Source organism: Ovis canadensis, chromosome 2, assembly GCF_042477335.2.
Source record: "Ovis canadensis isolate MfBH-ARS-UI-01 breed Bighorn chromosome 2, ARS-UI_OviCan_v2, whole genome shotgun sequence".
Lineage (NCBI taxonomy): Eukaryota > Metazoa > Chordata > Mammalia > Artiodactyla > Bovidae > Ovis > Ovis canadensis.
In genome coordinates this window covers 38257120-38270937 of record NC_091246.1, presented here as the reverse complement: position 1 = coordinate 38270937, position 13818 = coordinate 38257120, and the positions used below count along the sequence as shown (strand labels likewise).

At 47.5% G+C, this 13818-nt stretch overlaps 2 pseudogenes; both read left to right on the top strand.

Moving 5' to 3' along the window:
* The first annotated feature begins 1336 nt into the window (after positions 1-1336).
* LOC138432330 (nascent polypeptide-associated complex subunit alpha pseudogene) lies at positions 1337-4464 on the top strand (annotated as a pseudogene).
* A 1490-nt stretch (positions 4465-5954) lies between these two features.
* Positions 5955-6422, top strand: LOC138432328 (ribonuclease P protein subunit p14 pseudogene; annotated as a pseudogene).
* The last annotated feature ends 7396 nt before the right edge of the window (positions 6423-13818 follow it).

Here is a 13818-nt window from a genome sequence, read left to right as displayed (position 1 = left end):
CTTTCTGCTAACTGAAATAAGCCAGTCACAATAAAGACAAATCCTGCATGATTCCACTTATATGAGGTACCTAGAATATTCAGACTCACAGAAACAGAAAATAGAATAGTGGGGGCTGGGAGAAAGGGAGGCTGCTGCTGCTGCTAAGTCGCTTCAGTCGTGTCTGACTCTGTGTGACCCCATAGACGGCAGCCCACCAGGCTCCCCAGTCCCTGGGATTCTCCAGGCAAGAACACTGGAGTGGGTTGCCATTTCCTCTTCCAATGCATGATAGTGAAAACTGAAAGGGAAGTCGCTCAGTCATGTCCGACTCTTAGCGGCCCCATGGACTGCAACCTACCAGGCTCCTCCGTTCATGGGATTTTCCAGGCAAGAGTGCTGGAGTAGGGTGCCACTGGGAGGCTAGGAGATAGTGTTTAACTGGTACAGAGTTTCCAGTTGGGGAAGATGAAGAATTCTGGAGACTGGTGATGGCTTCACAATAAAGTGAATGTCCTTGGGACTTCCCTGGTGTCCAGTGGCTAAGACTTCGCACTCTCAGGGCAGGGTGCCCAGGTTCAATCCATACCACATGCTGCAATGAAGACCCGCCACAGCCATATAAATAAATAAATGTGAAAAAATAAAATACACTGACTGTACTTAATGCCACTGAACTGCACTCTGAAAAATGGTCAACATGGTACATTCTATATTATATATATTTCTACACCAATAAAAATAAAGCAATGTATATTCTAATTCAGGGAAACAAGACTAACATTCATAGGACATTAAATAGCCAAGCCAGGGAGTGTGTGATGAAGTGTTAGGGAAATGGCACAACCATGGAGACCTGGTCAGTCCCCATGGACTCAACTTCCCCAGAGAGACTGGTTCAAGATCCGAGTCCATGATTTCAAGGGCAAAAACTACACCTTCAGTAGGACAGGCTATATGAATCACAGAACCCAGCACAAGGCAATGAAGAACTTCAAGAAGACAACTATACTTGAATTAAAAAACAAATTTCAAGAGGGTGACAACAGAGCATTCAACCAAGCACAAGGGCCTTCTGAGACATTCCTGCTGGTCCGATGGTTAAGACTCCATACTCCAGTGCAGGGGCTGTGGGTTGGATCCCTGATTAAGGGACTAAGATCCCACATGCTGCACGGTGCAACCCAAAACTAAAATATACAATTAAAAAGCACAGGGATCTTCTAAGCACAGCACTGGCTAAGCTAACCCATGAAACCAGCCCTGCTCCCCACCGCCAGGCATAGCTGGTAGGCACATGTCCCCTTACTGGACAACAGTCTGAATCATTTCATCAAACACTGACCTAGGCCTGCCGCCGTCTTGGTTCCGCGTTCCCCGCACAAAATGCCTGGTGAAGCCACAGAAACCGTCCCTGCTACAGAGCAGGAGTTGCCACAGCCCCAGGCTGAGACAGGGTCTGGAACAGAATCTGATAGTGATGCATCAGTCCCAGAGCTTGAGGAACAGGATTCTACACAGGCAACCACACAACAAGCTCAGCTGGCAGCAGCAGCTGAAATCGATGAAGAACCAGTCAGTAAAGCAAAACAGCTGGAGTGAAAAGAAGGCACAGAAGGCTCTGTCCAAACTGGGTCTTCGACAGGTTACAGAGGTTACTAGAGTCACTATCCGGAAATCTAAGAATATCCTTTTTATCATCACAAAACCAGATGTGTACAAGAGCCCAGCATCAGATACCTACATTGTTTTGGGGGAAGCCAAGATTGAGGATTTGTCTCAGCAAGCACAGTTAGCAGCTGCAGAGAAATTCAAAGTTCAAGGTGAAGCTGTCTCAAACATCCAAGAAAACACACAGACTCCAACTGTACAAGAGGAGAGTGAAGAGCAAGAGGTTGATGAAACAGGTGTGGAAGTTAAGAACATAGAATTGGTCATGTCACAAGCAAATGCGTCGAGAGCAAAGGCAGTCCTAGCCCTGAAGATGGAAAAGGCAATGGCACCCCACTCCAGTACTTCTGCCTGGAAAATCCCATGGACGGAGGAGCCTGGAAGGCTGCAGTCCATGGGGTTGCTGAGGGTCAGACACGACTGAGCGACTTCACTTTCACTTTTCACTTTCATGCATTGGAGAAGGAAATGGCAAGCCACTCCAGTGTTCTTGCCTGGAGAATCTCAGGGACCATGGAGCCTGGTGGGCTGCCGTCTATGGGGTCATACAAAGTCAGACACGACTGAAGTGACTTAGCAGCAGCCCTGAAGAACAACAGTAATGATATTGTAAATGCTGTTATGGAATTAACAATGTAACCATCTGAAAAGAGGACCTTTTTGTGTGTGTGTGTGTGTTTCAAAAGAGTAACTGCAGCTGGGTTTGAAATTTGTACTGTTTCTATCATTAATAAAGTTATGGCTTCTTGTTGGATGAAAAAAAAAAAACACTGACCTAGGGGTTGTTCTGAAGGTATTTTATGGAAGCACTGAGCATCTAGAGTGAGTTAATTTAAAGGAAATTACCCTCAATAATGTACTGATGCTGATCCAATACTTACCTACCTGATGCAAAGAGCCGACTCATTGGAGAAGACCCAGATGCTAAAGATTGAAGGCAAAAGGAGAAGTGGGTGGCAGAGGATGAGATGGTTAGATAGCATCACCCACTCAATGGACATGAATCTGAGCAAGCTCCAGTGAGATAGTGGAGGACAGGGGAGCCTGGCGTGCTGCAGTCCATGGGGTCGCAAAGAGTCAGACATGACTTAGCAACTGAACAATAACAGTGTACATGGGCTTCGTGCAACATTAGAAAGGCCTTCAAAACAAAAGTTGACATTTCTAAGAGAAGAATAAATTCTATCTCAAGAGCTGCTAGCTGAGTTTCCAGCCCGTGGGGCTGCCCTACAACTGTCAGACTTGAGCCAGCTCCTTGACGTCAGTTTAACATAAACATGTACACTGGTTCTATTTCTCCAGAGGACCTGGCTGACATATAAGGAAAGAGATGAACTGGTGACATTAATACAAAGAAAAGCATGGTAGGCTAAACCCTGAGGCTCAGGAAAAGGCGGAGTTCAAGCCACTCCCTGTTGTAGAGATGAGAAAACCAAGTCTCAGAGAGTTGAGGAAACTTGTTCAATGTCACACAGCAATTTAGGAAAGACAGTGCCCCTAAATATTTCAATCAAGGTACATCTCAAAACCCATATTTTCAATAGCTTGAATTAAATTTTTTAAATCTGTGAATTTTGTATTCTATTCCATTGTGTAATCGTGTTTTAAACTTTTGAGCAGCGTTTTATTTTCCAAATTTTTAGATGGCATTTCTGCCCTAGGCAGGAGTGCCATGTTTGGTGTGTGGTTTATGGCCCCTTTCATGAACCCCAGGGGGACAAGTGCAGGCTTTACGTGCCGGCGACGGAATGAAACACCCACACTGCAGAGTGGTTTAAATCTTTATATTTTTTAACACTTGCTTCTTACAGCTGCTTAATTTTATATCCCTTGCACAACAACCTACAGGGCAAGCTGCCAAGCACTATGATTCAGAGACTATACAGTGCGCAGGCGCAGGGCGAGATAACCTTTACCTTGGCTTATTTACTGCAGCTAAGACTTTGTTTTGGGGAACTTCCTTATCAACTTAGAATCCGTTTTGTCCCAAGGTCTGTTCCTTTTGAGGAATCAGAGAAACATCCTTGTGTGCAAGCAATGTTCTTTTCCCATGGGAACAAACAGGATTTTTAGCTGAACATCTCGTTTGCAAGAATGCTCAGCCCTGGTTGAGAGTCTCGTTTGCAAGCACTTCTCAATCTTCCTTAAACCTAGTTCCCTACACTGGGCAGAACATCTCGTTTGCAAGAATGTTCAGCCCTGGTTGAGAGTCTCGTTTGCAAGCACTTCTCAACCTTCTTTATACTTTGTTCCCTACATTTAAGGAGTACCCAGTGCAATGGCTTACGCCCAAAACCTTGAGATTCAGTTAAACTTCAACTCCTGGAATGCTGAGGTCAAAGAATACTCTGGAAATAGACTTTCTAACTACCAGAGAACCCGAGGCCCCTTCCTAGATCAGGATTTTGATGAATTATAATTTAGTCTTCCTTTGATTTGAGACCTTTTAAAGCCTGAAGGTCATCTTCGCCACCCCCCCCACCCCTCCCACCACCCCCACCCCTCCCACCCCCCCACCCCCACCCCCCACCCCCCGCAAATTCTCGTTGCAGAGTCCTTTTGAGATTGAGTGTATACTGAGGCCATAAACTGTGCTCCTGAAGCCGCCACTGCTGCAGATCCACTTTTTCTCTCCTCCTTCGCCTCCTGCTGGCTATTGCTGGTCCAGATTCCCACTGGCTGGCTTCCCCTCTCTCCCAGTGCTGTCCTCAGGCCCAAGCCTCGGGTCATATTATGTCCCAGTGGCAAACACTCTCCTCACCTCAGGAGACTTGGAAAATTGTGGGTGCTGAGATTCAGAACCTGTGCTTCTAACAGTAAACAGTGATTGTCGGCAGCATCTTTGAAGTAGGCTGGAAGGATGAGGAAAAGTCCTCCTGGGCCAGTGTGAAGCTCAGTCATAGTACAGCATCAGGGCTGTTGAGCTGTGGGCGGCTCCCAAAGTTGAATTTGGGGTGAGCAGTCATCAGCTGAAAAGTAACAAGCAAATTTCACCGAGTGGAGTGAGTGGACTGTGGGCAGCTTCTCCCCTCGAGTGGCCGCCTGGCCCCTGCAACCTACAGGTGCACAGCAGAGAAAAGGAGGGTTCCAGGTGACCTCTGACAGTCCCAGAAGGATGCACCACTGATCAGAAAGCCTCCCCAAATGCAAAGATGTGGGACATTTAAAAACCAAGACGGATGCCCCCTCACTTCACTTGCAGGTGTCTCTGCATGGGGATAACCCCAAAACGGCCAAGTCAACCTAGCCACCTGCAGAGGCTCGGACTGGAAGATAGACAAGGGAATGCATGGGTCAGCTGACGGGAGGGGGCAGTGCAGCAAAGCCCAGCATCTGCGGAGCCACAGGACAGCTCTGGTCCTTCTCAAGGTCAGCATCCACCGTCAGCCCTGGAACAGGGACTCATGGCGCCTCCTGGTGGCAGCTGTCGGGATCCTGCGAGGTGCAGGCTCAAGAGAAACAAAGCCTCCCTCTCTGAACTAAAAGGCTTTCCAAGTAGCTCAGTGGTGGTAAAGAATCTGCCTGCCAATGCGGGAGACTCAGGTTCGACCCCTGGGTTGGGGAGATCCCCTGGTGAAGGAAATGACAACGCATTCCAGTATTCTTGCCTGGAGAATCCCAAGGACAGAGAAGCCTGGTGGGCTACAATCCATGGGGTCGCAAAGAGTCAGACACAACTGAGCCCACACGAAGGCAAGCAAGGCTGACCCTAAAGGCATGAAGCTGGCTAGTCTCAAACTCTGAAGCCACCAGAAGGGCCTCAGAAAAGGGGGAAAACCCTGGAGGATGGGGGTGGGCAAGAGGGAAGAGATTTCTCCCGGCAAACATAGGTTTCAAATTGAGAAGGGGTGGAGGACATCCCTGGTGGTCCAGTGGTTAAGACTCCCTGCTCTTAATGCATAGGCCCTGGGTTCTATCCCTGATCAAGGAAATAGATCCTGCCTGCCCCGGTGAAATCTGGTCCCTGTCAAATAAATAAAATAATAAAAAAGTAAAAAATGAAAACAGAAGGCAGAGGGGTGGCGGGCAGCAAGGTGCGGCCTTGGGTACCTCCCACTCTGGCCGTGGATGCCACCGACTAAGGCGAGGCCAGGCCGTGAAACATCCCAGGCCTCTCTCTACAACGCGGTCTCAGTCGCATAGGGTGGCGGAGAGGACTGAGACCACGTGTGCAGAGAGCATGCACCTGGCCCCAGGTAGGGGAGAAATCAGAGGCAGAAGTTAGTCCAAAAAAAAGTTGAAAACGACTTTAAGCGCCCAACACCCTCTTGACTCAATACAAATGTGACCAGCACTGGAAAAAGATGCCAGCCTCAGCTGCCACATGGAAAAGAACTGTTTACAAACATCCCTCTGAGTACCACTACATGAAAGTCCGCCTAGAATTTCAAGATTGTGGGATTGGACTGAATGCTGCACAGTTCAAACAGCTGCTTATTTCAGCGCTGAAGGACCTGTTTGGCGAGGTTGATGCTGCGTTACCCTTGGACGTTCTGACCTATGAAGAGAAGACCCTGTCAGCCATCCTAAGGATATGCAGCAGTGGTCTTGTCAAATTGTGGAGCTCTCTGACCCTGTTAGGATCCTATAAAGGCAAGAACTATGCTTTCAGAGTGATTCAGTTTTCTCCACTTCTCCTTGCATTATCTGGCAATAGTAGGGAACTAGAATTGAGTAGTCTTCAATTTGAGAAAATATTCCTCACTCTCAAAAGTACTTTTTGGTGCCAGCATAATGTTTGGAGACTGAAGCAGCCCAAAAGCTCCTGTTGATGGAATTTGAGAGTGCTGAAGATGCCCCCAGTAATGTCCAACCCCTTTGGTGGGGTTGGCTTCACAGGAGAATCTGCCTGAGCCAATCAGTACCAAACAGGCAGCCCTTAGAGCACATGCTCCTCAGAGTCGGAGACTGGGCTGAACTCAATAGGGCCTTCATACAGAGGGACATGGCCACCTTCTCAGAATTAACAGGGGATGTCAACCCTTTGCACTTAGACGAAGATTTGCAAAACACACCAGATTTAGAAAGACAATTGTCCATAGAGTTTTGATCAATGGACTTATTTCAGCTTTCCTCGGTACTAAAATGCCGGGGCCAGGCTGTGTATTTCTTTCCCAGAAAATTAACTTTCCAGCCCCTTTATATGCTGGGGAAGTTGTTTTAGCTTCTGCAGAAGTGAAAAAGCTGAAGCAGTTCATTGCCGTTGTTGCAGTGTCATGATCTGTGCTAGAAAGTAAAAAGACTGTCATGGACGGCTGGGTTAAAGTTATGGTTCCAGAAACGCCCAAATCCTGAAATACGTCTTTAAAGATGCAAGTTCAGCCATCAGTGTTTTTAGTATTGAAAGCCTCTGGGGAAAACAGGGATTGCTGTTCTTCGCAAGGACGGGCTCATAGACCTACACTGGGAGAGGGGAGCAGGTAAAGAGTTGTTCCAGTGTCCACTTATGCTTCACTCAGGCTTAAGTATATTCATCACCTATCTAGGTTTCAAACTGAAAAAAACAGGCAATTCCCTGGAGGTCCAGTGGTTAGGACTCCAGGCTTTCACTGCCAGGGCCATGGATCCAATCCCTAGTCAGGGACCTACGATCCCACAGCTGTGTCCTACAAGCCATGTGGCACAGCACACGTGCATGCACACACACACACGAGCAGAGGAAGTCAGTGATGATTCTAAGGTTGCGCATTGTTAGCTTGTCTCCATGAGGTGCCATCATAAAAGGAAAAAAAACTGAAAAAAGTGTTAGGAAAGTTATGATTTAGCTTAAATGTTCTACTTTTAGGATTTTAAACCTAATTAGATTTGCAGTTAGATAACACAAACCTGCCTATATCTGTGTAGAATAAGAATTTGTTAAAGTCACGGAATTTATGAATAGCAAGCATTTAATTATTAAAGGCAATGATGGAAGATAGGCCCTCTTTGAACACCTATCTTTTACCAGTAAATGCTGGGGTCCAGCCTCAGCAGGATCCAAGGATACCCTCAGGATGGACGGTGTCAGTGAGAGAGAGAGACCAAGCTCGGGTATGAAGCAGGGTCTGCTACTTTATTTTCTCAGGGAGTTTTTATACCCTGAGTGTGCACGTTAAGGATGACCAAGTAAAAGTTAGTTTAACACTACATCAGTTTGTCCTTTACGACACCCAGGATGTTTTCTGCATTCTTCTTTGTTTATGAGAGTCTTTTCCATAGTAGATTTTTGTGCATTGTCTTCTGGCCTTGGGGCCTATCAGCATTTTATGACCTTTTCCTGCAGGCTAGGTGAATGTAAACCCTGTTTTCTATAATCTATTCTTTGCCTTGAGCTTAACAGAAAAGTTGCAGTCTCATAGGATAAGGGTACAGCAGGTTGCAACATAGTAGAAATATAACAGAAAAGCCAGTTCTTTTGTAGAAGTCACCAGCTAAATTTATACAATTGTCTTATTGTTTTCACACTAGGGCTAAACTCTTATTTTCCATATTAACAATAGTTTTTATTGTACAACCTTAGCACATTAAGAGCAAAAACACAGCAAGCAAACATGGATCCAGTAACAACTTTACAGAATAATATTTTTTATGTTCTCTAATAGGGCTTCTTCACCCCCCGAAGGGCTCTGTGCCTATTAGGGCTTTTTTGTGTGTTCAGGTTCTTTATGCTGTTTATGATTAAGGTGTTGTGAACAGTCATGTGCATTAATACCAAGGGCATAAACACATTTGTCAAGCAAACTAAAATGCTAGCAAAAGGGGTTTAGATTGAAATACTCTTCTTATCCCGGATAATCTTATAGGATGCCACCGTCCAGGGGACATATTGATTTAAGTTTCAAGTTGATTTGTTTGGAAACAGATCGGGGAAGGCCTTCTGCCTATATCACAGAAATTAGGGCACAGTCTAGTATAGCAAGCATCAGAAAGATAGATATCATCTTTAAGGTGAGCGCCGGGGCAGCTTTTCGAAATCCCTGGAGTCCTGATCTGCCTGCTTGTCAGGTCGTCTCCTCATGACCTTGTCATGGGTGGGACCTCGTGTGCTGGCTCCCGGCAAGTAAATATTCTTAGATCCTGTTCTTCAGCAATTTCCGAGTCAGCATTTATTATAATTCATTACTGTTTATACCAAGATGGTGATTTTTTTGACCCTTCAGTGTCACTTTCCCTTCAGATGGTTTTCCTGTCACTGGGGGAGGGCTTATGTACATGTTTGGACTCAGTTCTATGAGCTCTCTTGGTTTCATCTATAAAGCAGGGATAATGACACCACACAGGAGTGTTGGAGATGACAGATACAAACAGGTAAGCACAAAGCCCAGCCTCTACACAGTAGCTACTGCTGTTGTCCATTCTCATCTGGGAGCAAGGTTACAGGTTTCCTGATTTGGGAGCTTTGGGCATTTGGAGATTGAGGGCAGGAGGAGAAGGGGACGACTGAGAATGAGATGGTTGGATGGTGTCACCAACTCAATGGACATGGGTTTGGGTGGACTCCGGGAGTTGGTGATGGACAGGGAGGCCTGGCGTGCTGTAGCTCACGGGGTCCAAAGAGTCAGACTTGACTGAGTGACTGAACTGAACTGAACTGGCCAAAAATTAAAGAACAGATGAGTCTTTAAAAAAAAAAAAAAAGAAAACAAATTTAGAAGGGGTGGCGCTGGGTCCCCTACCAGGAAGATCTTACCCATAGGTCTCTGTGTCTGTTCAGTCATGTGTGACTCTTTGCAACCGCATGGACTGTAGCCCGCCAGGGTCCTCTGTTCACGGGATTCTCCAAGCAAGAATGCTGGAGTGGGTTGCCATTTCCTACTTCAGGGGATCTTTCTGACCCAGGGCTTGAACCTGTGTCTCTTATGTCTTCTGCATGGGCAGGCAGGTTCTTTACCACTAGCGCCAAACACGAAAATGAGGCCAAAAGGAGGAGCTACAAGAATGGGGCAGTGGAAAGTGGATAAATAGCTATGAAAAATAGTTCCTTGAGGAACCCATAAACTAAAGGGGATGAATACAAGGCAGTGCCTGAGTAAAGCTGCACTAAATACCCAAGCTTGGCTTATCTTCATCTCCACCCTGGTTTCTTCTCCATGTGACAGGGTCAAGAGAGACCCAGGCATTTCCAGAAAGTTCTCAAAGAGAATTATCAAACTGTTGGTTAGTTTTAATTTTTGACACCCACAAGTGGATACTTTTACATACACAGAGTAAGAGAATGTTTTGTTGGGCTCTGGATAATCGCAGGACATTGTTTTAAAGAATGATGTCGTGTTCATTCCAGGCTGGTGGTAGGGGTGCAGGCTTGAATTTGGGGGAGAAATATCTTCCTTTAATGCTGTCAGGGCATCTTTGTGATGCTGTCCACATGCACAAAGTCCTTCACAAAGAAGGCAAAAGTCTCTTCATGGACGCGAGGCTGGAGTATGTGGTTCACCTGTCACCTCCGCTGCTGTGTGACATGCCTGCTTGGCAGTCAGACTGGGTCAAGTGCTCTTTTTTATTGAATTGGGCACCGAAGGGTCTGGAGATCAAGAGGAGATTGTAGAACATCTGGTACCACTTGAAGATCACTGCCTTTATTCCTTTGATATTGGAGGCAACGTGCATGCTAAGTCGCTTCAGTCATGTCTGACTCTTTGCGACTCCATGGACCTAGCCCGCCAGGCTCCTCTGTCCATGGGATTCTCCAGGCAAGAATACTGGAGTGGGTTGCCATGCCCTTCTCCAGATCTTCCCGACTCAGGGACCGAACCCTCATCTTTTGAGCCTCCTGCCTTGGCAGGTGGGTTCTTTACCACTCGTGCCACCTGGGAAGCCCTGAGGCAAGAAGTGAGGGCAAGAAATGTGCTGACTTGTCTCCCTCTCCTATATGCAGCCTGACGCCCTCTCCCCAACCTTGCAGCGGACTTGACCTGGCTGAAGGCAAGTGTTGACCATTAGTGAGTAAGAGTGGTGGGGGTGGGGCAGGAGTCACTGTTATTGCCCACCCCTACCCCACCGAGATCAATGTCACCATCTGGAAGGATTGTACCCGAGGGGCTGAGATATCTCAGAGGCAAACAAAGAGTCCATTATTAGCCTGGTAAATTTGTTCCATGTGGCCTAGCATTTCCTTACTTTCTTATTGACTGATTTGGCAGTTGTCAGTTCTATGAATAAATATTCTGCAGACCTGAGTCCTCGAGTTGTCTTTAGATCTATTCAATACTGATACTTCCTGGGTTTACCAAGCCATTCTGTCACAGTGAGAGAACACCAGGCAAACGCTCGGTCGTGAGAGGACACTGGGGCAGGTGCCTCGGACCCCAGAGTCAGACTTGGGTGTGATCCCAATTCTGCATTTCTGCAAATAAATGGTTCTTATTATCTCTACGCTTCCCAGGTGGCGATAGTGGTTAAGAAATCACCTGCCAACGCAGGAGACATAAGAGACACACTTTTAGTCCCTGAGTTGGGAAGATCCCCTGGAGGCGGAGGGCACAGCAACCCACTCCAGTATTCTTGCCTGAAGAATCCCATGAACGGGAGCCTGGCAGGCTACAGTCCATGGGACTACAAAGGGTAGGGACACGACCGAGCAACTGAGCACACACATTATGTCTGCACCCACACTGGCAATTACCTCTCCTCGGTCCACTTCCTGTCTGAAGCTCTTGCTCAGCTGTGGTTGCGACTCAGAATCTGTTTGTTGTGGAGTTTCCATTCCTTCGGAGGCGCACACAAGAAGCAATTTTATTCATTCTGACCACTGTTCTCTTCACTTGATAATAGCTAGAGCAGATTGTCTTACTTCCTGAACATCTCACAGGTAATAAAAGGATCCATTTACTTTGGAACGTCACTCTCCCGTGCAAAGCCAGGCTCTTTCTCTGCCCCATCAGAGGAGCAGGGGTGCAGGAGGTGAGGGGCACACAGGCTGCCCTGCTCACCTTCTGAGAACGCGGAGCAGAGTAGGGAGGGGGCGTGTCCCACACTGGACACGCCCCCTCCCTCGTCCTCCTCGCCCTGGTCAAGCTCCTCTGAGGCGCGGTAGGGTCTTGCTTGGTCTGTTGATCTGGGCTGCTACCGCCAGTTGATCTCTTCCCATCACAGACAAGTGAACGGTGTCCCTGGGTAGGCCTTAAACTTGGCACCTGTGTCCTCCATAGGCCCCTGCCAGCAATCCGAGTCTCCAGCCCCCTCAGGGCGACCAAAGGCTCTGTTACGTGTTGACCGCCTTTTTCTAATCCTGTCACTGTGACTGACTCCAACCATGTAACCCCAGGAGAGATGATGCCAGGAGCCTGGGGAGTCCTGAGCTGAGTGACTGTCTGTCATCCCCACCTCCACCACTAGGTGGCGGCTCTCGCTCTCTGCATGGGAGGCTTCTTGGCTCCCACCACTCCCCTATCCCCTGCTACTTCACAGGGCAGGGCCGCAACCCGGGGTCTCCTTCTATAGCCTCTGTGGGCCACAAGGAACTGGGGCAGGGTCTTCTTCCCTCTAGGCACTTCTCAAGTGAAAGCTCCCCCCACCACCCCCGGCAGCTTTTATGCTGTGGAGGAAATAACCACTGCCCTGAGGGTAATTGTGGGGAACTGATGGGATCACACAAAATAATTGGCCCAGGGATTAGAGAACTGTGATTGGCCCAGGGTTCCTGGTAACAGTTGCCCAGGCTGCACACTGCACAACTCTGGTGTCACTTCACTTCATGGTCATCAGAGATGATACCCAACTATGGGTTTCTGGCAGAAGACAGTCAAGTGGCGATGCAGAGGCTGACAGCAGGGGTCATGATTCCGCGCCCCCCACCCCAACCTCCACTAAGCAGCCCTCTCTTCTCAGAACATCAAGCCCTGCTCCCTCTCTGCCACAAGGATCCTAGAAGCTAGAAACCAAGGGCCCATTATCCACAGACCCCCCAGCTGGAAGACCCCCACCCTGTCTCATCCAGTACCATGGTGACTTTGTCTCCTGCCTCAGGGCTTTCTGGGGCCTCCGGCTGGGATTTCCATCAGGGATGGAGGGACATCCAAGGACCCTCAAACCAGGTCACGGTGCAAAGAGGGAAACAGGAAGGGGAAAGGGGCATCCAGTGAAACTCAGAGTCAGCTTCAGGCTCTCTCCTTTTTTTTTTTTTTTTCCCCTTGTATTGTTCAGTTGCTCAGTCGTGTCTACTTTCGAATCCTGTGGACTGCAGCACGCCAGGCTTCCCCATCCTTCACTATCTCCCAGAGTTTGCTCAAACTCATGTCCATTGAGTCAGTGATGCCATCCAACCATCTCATCCTCTGTCGCCTCCCTTCTCCTCCTGCCCTCCGTCTTTCCCAGCATCAGGGTCTTTTCCAATGAGCCGGCTCTTTGCATCAGGTAGTATTTTTGGCTGTGCAGGGTCTCCATTGCTGCATGTGGGCTTTCTCTAGTTAGGGCAAGTAGCTGTGGTGCGTGAGTTTTTAATTGTGGTGGCTTCTCTCGTTGCAGAGCACAGGTTCTAGGCGCATGGGCTCAGCAGTTGTGGTGCATGGGCTTAGCTGCCCCATGGCCTGTGGGACCTTCCCGGACCAGGGATCAAACCCATGTTCCCCGCATTGGCAGACAAATTCTTAACCACTGGACCACCAGGGAAGTCCTAGGCTCTGTCTTTTAAGGGGCAAGTCTAGAATTTAAAGGGAGTTGCATAAAAAGAAGCAACAACTGGGGGTATAGTGACTTCCAAAATCCAGCAGCATAGTGGAAAACAGAAAATAACTTGTGAAATGTAATAAGTGACATTAATGTAATATATAATTTACAATTATGATCATTTTAGCAAATGCCCTCTGAACCATAACCCTAATTAATGTATATCTTTAAGTGAATCACACACGCTTACCTTCCTCTGAATTTCCTTGATAGCAGTACTAAAGTACTAGCTTCTGTGGACATAAGCTAATAGATATTGTCATCTGTGTGGCAACAGAGAGAGAGAAAACGAATAGTAAACTAAGACTATTTTAAGCTTTTAATTTACATGTGGATTTTGTTACAAACCTGGCGTGCATCCAGATGGTTTTCATTTCCCTTTGATGTATATTTGATGAACAGGATTCTTTAGAGAAGATTCATAAATGGAAAAGCTTCTTAATGTGGAGAAAAGAATTGCAGTTAGTCGGTGCCACCTGCTGGCAATCTGGGGGCACTGCAGACCAGCTATATTTCAGTGTGAGG